The sequence below is a fragment of the Lonchura striata genome, chromosome 4 (genome assembly GCF_050655825.1).
Source record: "Lonchura striata isolate lonStrDom1 chromosome 4, ASM5065582v1, whole genome shotgun sequence".
Lineage (NCBI taxonomy): Eukaryota > Metazoa > Chordata > Aves > Passeriformes > Estrildidae > Lonchura > Lonchura striata.
This window is the reverse complement of record NC_140706.1, coordinates 10,231,239-10,245,829: the sequence shown is the minus strand read 5'-3', so window position 1 is coordinate 10,245,829 and position 14,591 is coordinate 10,231,239. Positions and strand designations below refer to the sequence as shown.

The 14,591-nt window shown below is 38.9% G+C and overlaps 1 long non-coding RNA gene across 2 annotated transcripts in view; it reads left to right on the top strand.

Annotated features, from left to right (window-relative positions):
• LOC146767526 (uncharacterized) overlaps positions 1-14,591 on the top strand; it is a 129,299-nt gene that overhangs the window by 14,485 nt on the left and 100,223 nt on the right. The gene's annotated exons all lie outside the window — the stretch shown is intronic.

The window sequence follows — 14,591 nt, the reverse complement described above, 5'->3', positions numbered from 1 at the left end:
GTAGACAAGGCTTTCTTCTTGCCACTGTGGTGAAGGAGTCAAAAGTTTGATCCAGGTGTCCACAAGGCCAAAGCAAGTCATAACCCCAAGTCACTATCTGTTTTTAATTGTTTCATCCTTGCATTCCTAGACATTGAGGGCAGACAAAAGTTAGGGCACAGATTTTATAGCAGGTTCATCTGTTCAAACTCCCCATGGCAAATGGTCTGGTGACTTTGCCTTTATCTTCACTTTCCCTATTTTCAAAACAAGGTGAGCTACCTTGTTTTGTTATTCCTAGTTCATGCTAAGCCTATATTCATTGAGTACTAAACAGAAGCAAAAGGTCTTTGTAAATTCACACTTTTCTTTGTGTATAGTTATATCCTTCAAAACCCATCTATACAAAAGCCTTGACTCTTAATGGAAATACATGTTACTGCTACCAGAATTCAGTCTTTGCTGGCTGAGAATAAAATTCAATATGAAAACCTAATTTTCTTTTCTTTTTTTTCTTGAAGTTAAGTTCTGATGTTGGGCATCTTGTCAAATTTTCTGGTCCTATTCCCTCACCAGTTCTGCACATGACTGGATGAGGATGCAAATCTTCACAATAGTCATTCCAACTAGAAAATGAGGTGCAAACCCCATCTTTTTTTCTTTCCTCCTCCACTCTATAAAAAGTAAGGGTAATGTGAGGCTATCTTAGCCTATATTCTTCCTTAGATCTTGAATCATGTCCAAAAATGTGTCTTTTTTTTCTACATCTAAGTTACAAATCCTGAGGCTTGCTATAATGGTGCTATCAATCTTTTCTATGACAATACGGAGGAGGAAAAAACTGCTTTTTGTCTTTTTGAGCTTTTATAAATTAGGTTTCTTCTTCTTTCTTTTTTTTTTTTTATTTTCATGCATTAGTCTTGAATTTATTTCTGTGGTAACCAAAATATCTGCTTTTTCTTCTAGAATTCTCTCTCACATTTTACATCATCAATGGCCCAAGGGTTGATTAGCTCAACTTGTTTGATCTGGTTGTTTCTCCAGATCACTAAGTCTCCTCAACACCCAAGAACTTCACTTTAACTCAATCCCTTCCTTCCTTAGGAAGCTCCATTATATGCTATAAACAGCAACTTTATGCAGAAGTTCTCAGCTTGTCTTTAGCAGGATGACTGTTGCCTGAAGAAAAGTCTGTGTGCTTGAAAGAATGTTTTTTTGCTTGTTTCTTTATATTTATCACCCCTGGCAATGCTGGTTGGTTGAACAGAGATTTTTTCCCCCTCCTCTGAGTTTTGTCTCTCTTGTGGCAATAGATTGTTTCAGCTAAGACAATGGTTAAGCAGCAGCATTGACTCCAGAATCAGCAGCAGCTTTGGGAACTCAGTGGATAGCCAAGCAGTGCAGCAGGCAGGTACTCTGTGCTTCAGAGAAATGTGGGAAACCAACCTTCTTCCTAACTCATGCAAGGAAAATGTCTACAGAATTTATGAGACATTTTAATGAAACAAAAGAAAATCCGTTCCCATTGTGAGGAAACAAAGTTTTTTTAATTACAATCTACTATCTGCCGTTTTGTAGACTGCAAAACTCAAACTTCAAATGAAATATAAAAAATGTTCCATTACTCACTTTTCTCTTTCTTTAGAGCACACTGGAAAATAAGCACGTCGTCAGAGGCCCTTTCTGAAAGGTTGCTAAGAAATAAAAACTGACCCAGTCCCAAGTGTACTGTGCTGTCTGCAAGACAGAACAAAAATACCCTTATTTTCCCCCACAAAGTTGACTGCATAAACACAAGAGGTAATGGTTGCATTCAGCATGAACAAGTAGAAAATTCACCAAGCATCACTAGTGCACTTGGGAGGAGAGAGGGAACAGTCTCCACCTGCCAGGTGCTGCTGACCTTACCTGCCTGCAGACAGCTGCCTGCACTCTGCCAGACCCCTTGCAGCCCTGCAGCGCTGTGCATTTTGCAAACACCCTCCAAGGTGTTTCATAAACGCCTCCCTTTATCTTGGAAATACAATGGAAAGGCGCCTCTGTGGAAACGTAACATAAATAAAGCGTTGAGAGCTATTACCGCCATTTCAAATCCTGTCAGGGATTTGATTTTTTGAAATGAGAAAACATTCTTCCTCTGACTGAACCATCCGCAGAAAAAGGGCAGCAGGGTGGGGTGGATGCAGGACTGCAGAGGGACATGTGTTTGTGTTTCCAATTTTGACCCTCCTGATTTGTTTAGCATATGTAGTTATTCCACTAGTTTCCTACATTCTCAGTCACTGACCTGAACTGTTCAACTCTGAAATAAAAGAACTTCATAATCTCACAGGCCTGGACCAGAAGTGTAAAGGAGTTTTAAAGAAAAGGAAAGAAATATAACTTCTAAGCCTTATTAGATGTATACTTATTGTATTGTACAATAGTTATTGTACTGTACATAGCATGAGAAGAGCCCAGATGCTGCTACTCATTACACCACTGCTGCAGCATCCTCCCATCCTTGTGCATGTTCATCCCAGCTTTTGCTCCTCGTGAATTTAAATGAGAAGCAAATTAGTAAATGAGAAGTGTGCAGGGATGGAGCTATCTATGTGTGCAGACATGTGTTTACTCAGCACAGGAGGATCATTGTAGGTCAGAGTCTCTCCCACTGTGGGGATCTCACCAGAGCCTCTGCTGCTGTCCCTGTGATCAGAGAGCAGAGGCTGGTGTGGAAGCAATGGGTTGGAGAGCAGAGAAATGGCATGGTACAATTTGCTTTTTTTCTTTTTCCCCCTTGACTCAGTCTCTTGGATTTAATGAACAATGTCTTTGAAGGCAGCTGGGAATGTGTCTTTCAAGTGTCTGATTTATTTCCTTTGTAAGAGAAAAGTTTTGGCTGTCTTCATTTCAGAATAGGTGGGATTTCAAGTTCCCTCTTACCAAGCCTGGGAGCAGCTGTGTCACTGATGATTTACTCTCCCACCTTAACTTCCTCACTTGGTTCATGCTCAGCACCAGGTTCCTCTAAAAGAGGGAGGCCACCCCTGCTCCCAGTGTACTCTGATTTACCAGTGCATTTCCATTTATTGTCTCAAATTTTGACTCCCTCTTTGTCAGGCTAATTTCATCATTTTTATATCAGTTTTCTTCAGCTGAACTGAATTCCTCCTTTGCAAGGAAGCAAATATCCCTAGAATATTTTTTGTTTTGTTTTTTATTTTTTAACTATATTTAGACTTTAGAAGCATACAGAAAATCAAGGGTGAAATTATATAGATTATGGGAAGCAGAAAATCAAGCAGGGCACTTTCAAGCCCTGCAGATACTTTAAATGTTCTGGTAGTGCTTAACAGGCTTTGTAGGATACCATGACACAGCAAAGTCAAAAATACACCTGAGTAGCCTTGGCTTTTAATGATTCAATGAGCTCTCCTTGGCTTTAAAAGATGTGATACCTGTGTGTTTTGCCATTTTTTTCTGGTTTTAATGGATCTGCAATAGACTCCCATCATTATCTACAGTTTATCTTCCTGCCTTTTGCAGCACTTTGGAGATGTTAATTTTATTTGAGATTTAAATGCATAATCCAAAGCCCATAAATGCATTTACAGGTCTCCTCAATGTTCAAAACTGAGATGAGTCTGAGCTATATGTAATTCCTTTTGATGCCAAAGGGTGCTGAGCACTTCTAAACTGACAAGAATAAAAATTCAGAGTGCTGAAATATTTGCATTTTCACAAATCAGTTTCATGGGCCACAATATCAAGCTGATATAATTGACTCTAATTCCTTATCATATGGCTTGCCCCTCAATAGCAGTAAGTTTACATCAACAAGGACTCATTTCCTAGCTAGGGGACCATCTTTTAATTAGGAATGGAAGAAAAAATCCTCCCAAAGCTGAACTACCACTAGGACATTATGGGATAACAGCAGTAGCTCAGTCACACATGACTTTAATCTTGAAGTGCTTTAAAAAATATTAGCTGCTAAATGACTCTACCAGAAGATTGGTTCTCATCCATTGTATGGTTTTTTTGACCCTGCTTTGATGAAAGGAAGCCTTTAAGTGGAGGCAATGTCTATCACAAGTACTTTTCAAAGTATTGAGCCATTGTAGACTGTTGAAATATACTTATCTATCAGCATGAGGGACAAGCAGGTGTATTAAGTGCTTATTGGCCCCAAATCAGCTTTCAAAAAATTGCTATAATCAGAAGATGAAGAAAAATAATTCAAAATAATATTAAGATGTACACCCAAGGTGTAGCCTTGGGTGGAATTTTTTGTTTGTGGGATTTTTCCCCTTTTAATCTCCCTTTTCCCCTCTCTTTCTCTCTTCAGCTGCCCAGTCTGGGTTGTCTCCTTCTGTCTGCACTGTTCAGATTCTCTTCCTGCAATTTTTGCAAAGAGTGACCCTCACCATGCTCCACTCTGAGTTAAAGCAGATATTAGAATGGTTTTGAAATTTGATAAAGTAAGAACCCTTTAAATCTAATTAAAAATATTGTTTATTGCATAGTAGATATACTAAATAAATTTTCTGCATTTATCATTAAAAATGAGTAAAATGGACCACTGGCTCTGTCAGTATTAGCTATTATGGTTTTGGCTGGGGAAAATAATGCAACTTGGAAATGCTTTCATAATTTTTTCCAAGGCATCACTAACATATTTTCTAGGTCAGGCTAGTGATGCCAAATCCAGCAGTGAACAATGCCATATGTTTAATAAAAACCCAGATCCAACAGCACATTATTGCAATGGATCTAGTCTGTGCTCTTTTTCCCAGGTAATGCTCATAACTTTTTTCTATTGCTGTGTCTATCATCATTAAAAAACTGATCTTTGGTGTGCTATAGGAGGGTCTTTATTCTTTTATTGACACACACCTAAGCTTGTTTGCCTTTTTCTTCTCCCACTGCACAGACTGAGTAGTTCTCTATTGATGTACAGCACCAATGTAATGTGCTAAAGATGTTCTCAGAGGCAGAAGCCCCAACAGCTTTCCAATAAGCGTAGATGTGCTGATTTTCCAGGAGGGTAAATTGAAGCTTTATCTGAGCTCTGTTGTTTCTGCTTCTCATCATGCTCTTTCTACAGCACAATTTGCAACTTCCAGAGGAGCACAGCATGTCTGTGAGTCAGTGGCAGGCGAGGACATGGCTTGCTTAGCACTGGTGGTCACAAAAATATTTAGAGCATGCATTTCTGTATATTTTGTGAGGCTGAAAAATTTCAATGTTTATAATTACCAAATACATAATTCTTTTCAGTGTAGCCTTGTAAATTTGAGGTTGAGAGGATGAATCATATTTTAAAGGAGTGATTTAAATGTACTTTTAGTCAACAGAAAATATGGATTTTCTTTCTTTTATTTTTCTTCCTCCTTCACTCTTGGTTGCAAGTAAAATTAGGTTGTATAGGGAGATAAAGAAATAGATCTAATAGCGGTACAGAGCTTAGCAGTTGAGATGCTAGCTCCAAGGATATTTTCAATATTGATAATTGCTAGAATTTCTTACCTGTCATTTTAAGCAGAGATTCAGTGCTGAAAACAAGGTGACCCTGTTTCATGACACAGCATCTCTATGTTCTGCACTTGTCACACTTTTGCTTCCACATTGCCTGGTGATAAACCTGCTCTGCTCACAAATGAAGAATTGCTTTTACGATTTTCCTTTTTTGGCTTGGGTTTTATCTACAAAATTTTAGAGCAATTGTATTCAGCAGAGGTGGTGCAGTTTGTTAGGCTGTGAAAGAACATCTCACAAGGAAAGGCTGAGAGAGTTGGGTGTGCTCAGCCATGAGAAGAATGACTGAGAGGGGACCTCATCAACATTAAAAATGTCTGAAAGTATCCAGAGGATGGACCAAGCTCTGCTCAGTGGTGCCAACCAACGGGGCAAGAGGCAATGGGCAGAAACTGATGCACAGGAAGCTCCACCTGAACATGAGGAAAAACTTCATTGAGCAGTAACTGAGCACTGGGACTGGCTTATCAGACAGGATGTGGAGTCTCCCTCACTGGAAATATTCAAGAACTGTCTGGATGCAATCCTGTGCAATGCGCTCTGGGATGGCCCTGCTTGAGAGGGGAGGATGGATCAGATGACCCACTCTGGTTCCTCCCAACCTGACCCATGCTGTGATTCTGTGAAAGAAAATGGTTTTTTGTACTAGTAGTGCTATTAGAGTTGTGACTATCTACAAACCTGGCAGAATTTTGGAGAGAGTAAGAACCAAAATTAGACCAGATTTTTTGTGGCTGCAAACACTCAGTAACACATTCATGGAAATTGTTACTCTTTGAAAACCCGTCAGGGATTAAGAACAAATTCTTGAAAACATTAAGGTGTGGGGGATTACTTTGGTTAGTTGGTTCATTGATTTTGGGTTTTTTGTTTGTTTGTTTTGCGGTATTTACAACTTTTCCTAGTTGTAGGTTGGAGGGTGAAAAGTTGTTTTAATAATGAGAGGCGAGAGAGGAAAGAGAGGCTTAGTAGGAGAGATGGAACTCAAGTTGCGAAGAACGCTGACATAAGAGCACACATTAAAACGTGAGAATGCAAGACATGCTCAAAAATCCAAACCTCAAAAAAGCTCCCAGTCCCAGGAACAGACTGTGCATAGCCACATGGATGGTGACTTCTGCCTGTTTGAGCTGGTCTCTGAGGAATAAAGCACAAAGCAACAAGAAGAGAGCTGCTCAGCCTGCATGTTCATTCTTACTTCTGCTCTTCAGTAATTAGAGGCTGTTACAGCTCTCACTGAATCCAGCAAGTCTGCTGTAACAGATTATTCTCCATGCTGCAAGCAGAAACATCATTGTAAACTAAAAGAATGGATCCAAAGCAAAACAACCTCTCTCTCCCATCAAAACTGGAGTCCAATAATCATGTTTTCTCCTAGTCACCTGTTTCCTTCAAGGGAAGGAGAGGAGCATGGGCTGGATGGGAAGAAATCCTGTGAATCAGAGTTAGTCACAGGGAAGGAGAGGATAGAAATCTCCATAAGAAAAAGGTTTTCTTAGCAGCTAGTGAGGTCTCCTTAGAAGCGATGCCATTGAAACGGGAACATAATTATAGGTTAAGGTTCCTGAAATAACACTCACAACCTTTTTTTCTTAGTTCAGCAAATGTGATGTGAGAATTATGAAGAGGAGTTAAATTAAATACCTTCTGAAAAATCCTAAGTGAGCTGTTTCCTTCCTAGATATTATACTTTAATAACAACATGCCTGCCATCTAGGAGAATAATATTCAATGATGCTACTAATACAGACATAAAAGCTGCATATTTGTGTAAAATCATATTCACCAAGGCAGATATCTGATGTGTTGTGCAATATACTATCTGAACCTGTCATTTTTGAAATGATATGTTAGACTGAGAAGACAGCAAGAGAAAATCTATTCATGTACCTATTTTGTGTGGAGAAACATCCTCCTAAGTTCTCCATCTCTATCAGAATGGGACTATGTAACATCACTTTGTTGGCCATGGTGGTGTCAAGGTGGTTTATTCCCCTGTATCTGGGGATAGAAAAAAAAAATGCATCTGACACTAATTAGGAGGATTATCATCACTCTCTGCAGGCAGGTAAACTTCTGTCATCAATGACTACTTAAAATGAATTTGTACTCAAATTTCTCTATTTGCCCCTTCAAAATAGAGCTTGCAACTATAGTTAAATTTTTTTTGCCATGGAGCATCAGAATGCAAGAGATGTGAATCAACATGAAGACTGGCCTATTTCCATATCAGCTTAGATTCAAATGTGTTGGAATAAGCTTTCAGGTTTTGGATGCTTATCTGAAGCATCTTAATTTTTTTTTTTTTCAGAAGTTATGTTTTATATCTGAAGAGAAAAGGTGCTCACAGCTCTTCAGAGCTATGGTTTGACGTGGCAGTGGAGGAACCTTTTACTCTCCTACTTGAAGTAACAGGGTCTCTGTCAGGTCTCTGTGTCTGCATGTATATGTGTGAGTGGGGAATGAGCCAAATGTTTCACAGTCTCGACAACTAAATTTAAGCTGAGCTTGTTTGTACAGCTGAACACTGGCTCCAGAAGGGATCTCAAGCATGAGACTTTGGGGGGTTACTTGTTTTCTTACTAGTAACAGCTTTCTCATCACCACCCCAAACGCCCTGAGAGGATGGAGGGAGTAAACTTGCACTCTGCATGGGTTGTCATACATCTGTTTTAGGAGAAAAGCAAGTAATTTCAGTTGCTGTCATTCTGGCACTTTCTAAGCCTTTGATGCATTTAAAAAGAGCTTTCCCTAAACAAGTCTGTTATTTCTGTGTCTTTTTCTATCTGGATCCAGGCTGAGGCATGTAGCAGATGTAATTGCTTGGCATTACAGTGAGCTAGGAGCTCCCATTTTTATTCTCTTTCCATAGAACAAAACCCACAAAAATGAACTCCCAAATCCACAAACCACCAAACAGCCAGACCCTCCAAATCCTGTATTTTTTCAAAAGACCTGCTCTGATGCCTAAAACCATAGATGTATATTCACATACTTGATGTGAAGCTCAGATTCCTTATACTCCCAGCAGGAGTCATGGTCAGTAGTGGCTGGTCACTTGCCCACTGTTTTTCCCAGACATGTGTTTTTCCTATCAGTGCAAGGCCCTGCAGAATGTTGACTTTGTGCAATGGGATTCTGAACTCCCACAGAGTTAGATATTACTTGATCAAAACTTATTTTCATCTGAACACGATCCTTTCACTATCCCATAATACTCTACTTGTGCATTAAAGAGTTTGGTCAAAATACTTCAGTAGTTTCTAAGAACATTTACACTGAATTTTGTCTTTTATTTAAAAACCGGTAATAATAATTTGCAGGTAGAAGCAAGTTGTTAAATTTTCATCTAGAAAATGCTTTTCTCTTATCTGTGATCTATTCCAAAACACTTTCATATGTCAGTGCTAGATGATCTATGGGCAGAGAGATACATTATATTTTTTTTTTTGTTTCCCAAATACATTAATTATTCATAAGTAACTCACAGAACAGTCCAAGCGAACTAATTACAGACTATGGGTACTTTGTAAATTATTGAACAGAACTATTTGTGGCATGATATTGAAAGAAATTCTTCAGTGAGTGTGACTAAAACTTCTGAATTACAGAATAACAAAGTCAAAAATTACTAAATTGTAAACAGAGGATTTATGGTATCAAATTTTATTTCTATAAATTTATGCCACGCTCTGTAGATCTTATCTTGCCAAAGATTTGATCCTGAAAAACCATTGTACCTGCTATACCTGTTTGTGAAAAATACCTAAACATTTCCATATTTGTTTTAAATCTAATGGCAGAAAAAGTAAAACAAGGATATAAGAAACTGAGTTTTATTATTTAGGCATATTTTCAGACCCATAAGATGTATTAAGTTCACACTGCTTTTCTGTTTTGTTATAGATAGAATGTATCTTTGGTTTGAATTAATGTTTTCTAGTAGGGCTTCTTTGTTGTTTTTCACATGAATTTGTTACACGCAGGATTTCAGTCTGTGTTATCCTGTTGAACATCCTATTGAACTATTTTTTTTAAATATGTTGGCATTTCCCACTGGTATGTTCTCAGTGGAAAAGTATTGGATAAAATTGGTGTGTCTTGTCAGCCATTTCAGGAGGGCAGCTGGGGCAATGCCCCCAAGCATTACCTGTCACTGGCTGTGCTTGGATTTCATCCTTTGAAGCCAGCAGGGTTGTATACAGTCTCAAATTTATTTTCATTTTGACTTTAAGGAAGTTAGATAACTTCTCTTTCCAGAAGAAATTATTAAAACATGTCTGTTTACCTTTTGTTATTGGACTGATGCCTGTGGATGCTGATGAGAAAGTTTCCTCCTGCTGCCACGTGTCGCAGGGAGGTCAGTGAGCAGAGGAGCTCTGACAGGTGGCACAGGGCTGCTGCTGCACATTTCTGATGGCACATACAGCCAGCAGCAAAGCCAGGATGACTTTTGATTCAGTAGAAGTGTTCCAACGTGAGTTAAATGCAGTTTTGTGGAATCCATGGCTCCTTTTTATAGCTGTAATTTTCACCCTGCAATTTGAGTGCAGAAAGGGAAACTCTCCTAGACAGGGGAAGCTGATACAAGTTTACCTAAAGGTTACAACAGGTAAACTCCTCTCTCTGCCCTGGAATAAGGACAGTGAGAGCACAGATACACAACCCTATGATGCAAATATTCTCCTTTCCTTGGGAAACATACTCTCTGCAGTTCTAATTCCAGTTGCTGAAATTGTGTTTAATGTTGGCAAAACCTCAAGTTTCAATCTCTGTCAATGAAGTTGACTGACTGCAGCCAAACTATTCCCAAGTGAACATCTCCATGAGACAGGGCAGAATCAAGCCTTCAGGGAGCAGAGCAGAATTTCTTTTTCCAGGCTGAGAAATTATTTATGTTTGCTTCCTATATTGTAGAGACAAGCCTCCCCCCACACCTTTTCTTACTAAATACAACATGAATTATTAAATAGAACATCTATTCATATGTTATACTCTTATTTATTAATTTCACTTTCGCAATATCCTATTCACAAAAGTCCTTTGGGCATTTTTTTTTTTTCAGTGAGGTGAGTAAAATTTGTTTTCTCAGCATTTTATCCATTATAGTAAAAGGCCAACAAGTACATTTTGCTTCTCTGAACATAAACTTAGAAGAAATATTTGCTTGGCTGATTTTATTACATCCTCAGACCTATTTGAACTCCATTCTAGATGTGGATAAGTAATAAGATAATTGTATCAAAGTTCCAGTGATTAAAAGTGTAAGAACAATCTGAAACACATATGGTCAATCTCAGTAATATTTGCCATTACAACAAATATCCTCCTTAACTGTGCTGCTCCCCTTCCTCTGCCCTCAACCCAGATATTATTATCTTGTTGTCTATCACAGTCCTGGTATTATTTATTTTTGTCTATCTCTTAATATTCAATCTAAAACCATTTCAGGAAAGAAGCCTTGTAGAATATGTGGGCAATGAACAAATGAAAGCTGTGGGAAGAATATTCTCCTTGCACACCTCATGAAGCTGCGGATTTGTGTGCAGCTGCTATTTTGAGTCTTGATCCAGGACCATGGTTATCCCAAACTTAGCAGAGTGTTTGGCTGGAGCTCTCCCTGCGGGAAACGTGCTGTGTTCCCATGTTTAGCATTGAATCCCTGACCTTTCATGCTTCAAGTTTCCTCTTGGACTGAGCAGGCTTTCGAGCCAGCAGAGGTTGACTCTGACCCCATGTGCAGCTCCTTGGCACAGGCTGAGTTCAGTGCCTCTTCACAGAACCACCCTGTGGTTTCTTTACACAGGAGAACAAATGCCTCAGGTTCCCCAGGTATTTCACTTTCCCATGCATGCCCTCCTATCTGGTCCACACTAGAGAAAATGCTGGTTTAAGTTTAATGTGATTTAATCCTTCTGGAATGGGTGAAACAAGCTTTTAGATAACCCATTCCAGGTCAGATAAAGAGAGCCAGAAAGAAGAAAAATGTTGTTGTTTTTTTATCCTTTTAATTTTGTCATTGCTCTCAGAACCCCTTGGGATTAAGGACAGCATTTCTTTAGAAAATCCAGGACTAGTCTGCACCCCTTTTCCCTCCTCCTTGTGCAGTCACATCACCTTCAGCAAGACATGTTAGAGTAGAATAATTTAAAAAAGGCCCTCAATACTCCTTAACTCCTTCATTCTCCTTGTTTTGCCCATCCTCCCCATTCAGTGTGTCAGTGCTGCATGTGGCATTTCTGCAACAGCAGCTGCAGTAGTGTGGCAGGCTTTCTGCTGTGCAGAGTATCACAGATCAGAAAGCAGTTTTCTGAAAACCCAGCTCCTTATTTGAGATGGTCATAACTGCTTGAGGTAGGTGTGCAGAATATTGCTTCCAGTGTGTGGTAATTGTGAAAAAAACCTTGCTTTTCTCTCACTGATGAGGCATTTGGCAGTGCAGTCAATGCAGGGAGTCTGTGGAGCAGGAAAGTGAACTGACTGACAGCTTCTGCCAGACATTGATGGGGCAGTACAGATGTTACCACTCCTGGTTTTGGATAGCTCTGTAGTACTCCAGGTGGAGCAAGGCAAGGAAATAAAGGTTTTTTCTGGCTAAGGCAGAAAACAGAAAACTGGCTCCGGATTGAAGAGTCATGGTCCTGGGCTGGCACATCCAAGAAAGCCTTTTCAGGTTAGCAGTAGACAACATGTTCTTAGTAAGTGAGACTAAATTGATGCCCACAAAACCAAAATTTCAGCTTATTGATGAAGTTCCTTTCTAACTCTTAGAGTAGATGCCATGTAAATCAGCAGAATAAGACCCACTTCTTTTGAATGTAGGAAAGGTAATGTATTTTTTCCTCCCTCCCCTACTCAATACAAAAGTGAACTGGAGACTGTCATCTTGGGGAAAAGCAAGTAGCCAATGATATTGAAGATGAGAAATAAATGAAAGAGAGGACAGAAGTCTGACCTACTTGTTTTGGTGCTTACAGCACTGCTTCTCTTTATCCATGCTATGGGAAGGATATGTATGAATGGCATGAGCATGTGATTAGATTAGACTGCTAAAAATAGTGTCTGAAAATAATTATATATCGTGTGTGTGTACATATACATCGAATCTATATAGCTGTGTTTTTAGCTTCATTAAAGATCACTTATCATCCAAGACTTAACTGCAATGGACTGACACAGTTCTGATAGCTCTTGGCATGTGATGTTAGCTCTGGGAGGAGTAAAAATTTACCCCTTTACAGCCTTGAAAATAGTTTGAAAAGATAGTCTTGCATTCTTATTCAGGGAGTTTATGGCTTGTTTTGTGTAGAGGGTGGCTGGCAAAGTAAAGCTGTAACCCTGGTTGAGGAGAGGGCTGTGTACACAGAGAAAGTGCAGAGCTGGGTGAGCCAAAAGAAGCAAAGGGAGAGACATAGGACATGTGATTTGTGTAGACAAGTAAATCTATGGTGATGAGGATGTGCAAAAAAGTCCTGAGTGCCCTGAAATAGGTTGCAGTTTTGTCAATGGCAGCCTGGGAGTCTATTGAAGGAGGTCTTGCCAAGGGAAAGATAGGGAATAAATTAAAAACAAAACCAGGAAGGTGAAGAAAAATAAAAATACAGAAGAAGAATTCATAGAGCAAAATTAACACAAGAAGGGCTTAAGAGAGAGATAGACAGGAGGGAGTGGGATGAAGAGAAAAAGAAGACAAAATTGAAAACTTCTGAGTAGCAGAACTCTCATTATCTTTTTGTTCATTATCCCTGTTTGGTGAACAGCTAGCACATTGTGGATTCACTTAAATATCTAGAAAAGCAGAACTTGTGCAACTGAATGCACTGAAGTATAACTGATTGGAATGAAACAAGGGAAGAAAAATTGTCTTTTATCTTTATCTGTAAGGCCTGAATATACGAGGAGATCCTCTTTGAGAAGAATAATACAGACAGACGCTGTGGAGGCAAAGTAGCTGAACGACCTGTTCAAGGTCATCTCACAGGCAACAGACAAAGCTAAAAAGCTTGGAGTTACATTGCACAGTGGATGAATTCATAAAGCTGACAGAGGGCTGGCATGCTCTAATCCAGTTTTGTGGGTTCTTTTTTTCATAATCTTCAAATAAATTCCAAAAATTGAGATGCTACTTTTTCTCCTTTTAGAAACTTTATTTTGAGAATTACATAGATGTTCCAATACTGATTGAAGTTTTACAACACTGCCTAGGGATGGCCCTTCTCAGTCTACTCCTCCCATCCAAAGCACAAGCCTACCAATTAAGGAAAATCCCTCTTTGTTCTGAAGCCTGAAAGGAGGTATACTAAGCTACAACATAGCTTATATGACCTGATAAGTCCCAGTAAAGAATCATCACAGTCTGATGCAACAAAGCAGTTCCTACCCATGGAGATTCCCTGCAATGTCTGCTTTCTGTAGTTATATTGATTAATATTTCTAAAGACTGCAAGTACTGTAGCCATCAGACACTGGAGGCCAAATTTCAATCTAATGCAAAACCACTAATCAGAAGTTGAAGTAGAATTGAGCTTTTAATTTATTAACTTGAGGAGTTAATAAGGGCCACCTGAATAGTACACGTAAATACTTCTCACCATAGCAAACAGAATCTCCTTTAAACAGTATTTGTGTCTTCAAGCTAAAGCATTAGAAATTTTTATTAAATAAGCTCCTTGACAAAGTGTTTCTAAATGCCATTTTGTCAAGTTTTTTATTGAAACCACAAGGTTTTGGATTATTAAGTCTTTGATCTCTTAGGATAGTTTTCACAGTGCAGTTCTAGTCTTCTGTTGTTTAAGGAGGGAGATGTGTTTTCTGGAAATAGTTTCCACAATTCTGGTGGAGTAGCCCACTGATTTATGAAAAGAAATCAGTGATTTATTATATACACCTTTTCCACTAAAGTAACTTAACATCAATCAAGGAAAATCTCTGAAAAAAGGTTTTACCTTAGCAACGAGAATAGTAGAGTAAAAGCGGACCAATTACTCACTCCCCATCATTTGCATTATTAAAGAGCCATATAATTGTTTTATGCATTTAAATATGCATATTTTAAACTCTTGCTGTGGCAAAAAATTCTATTTTATATGGTA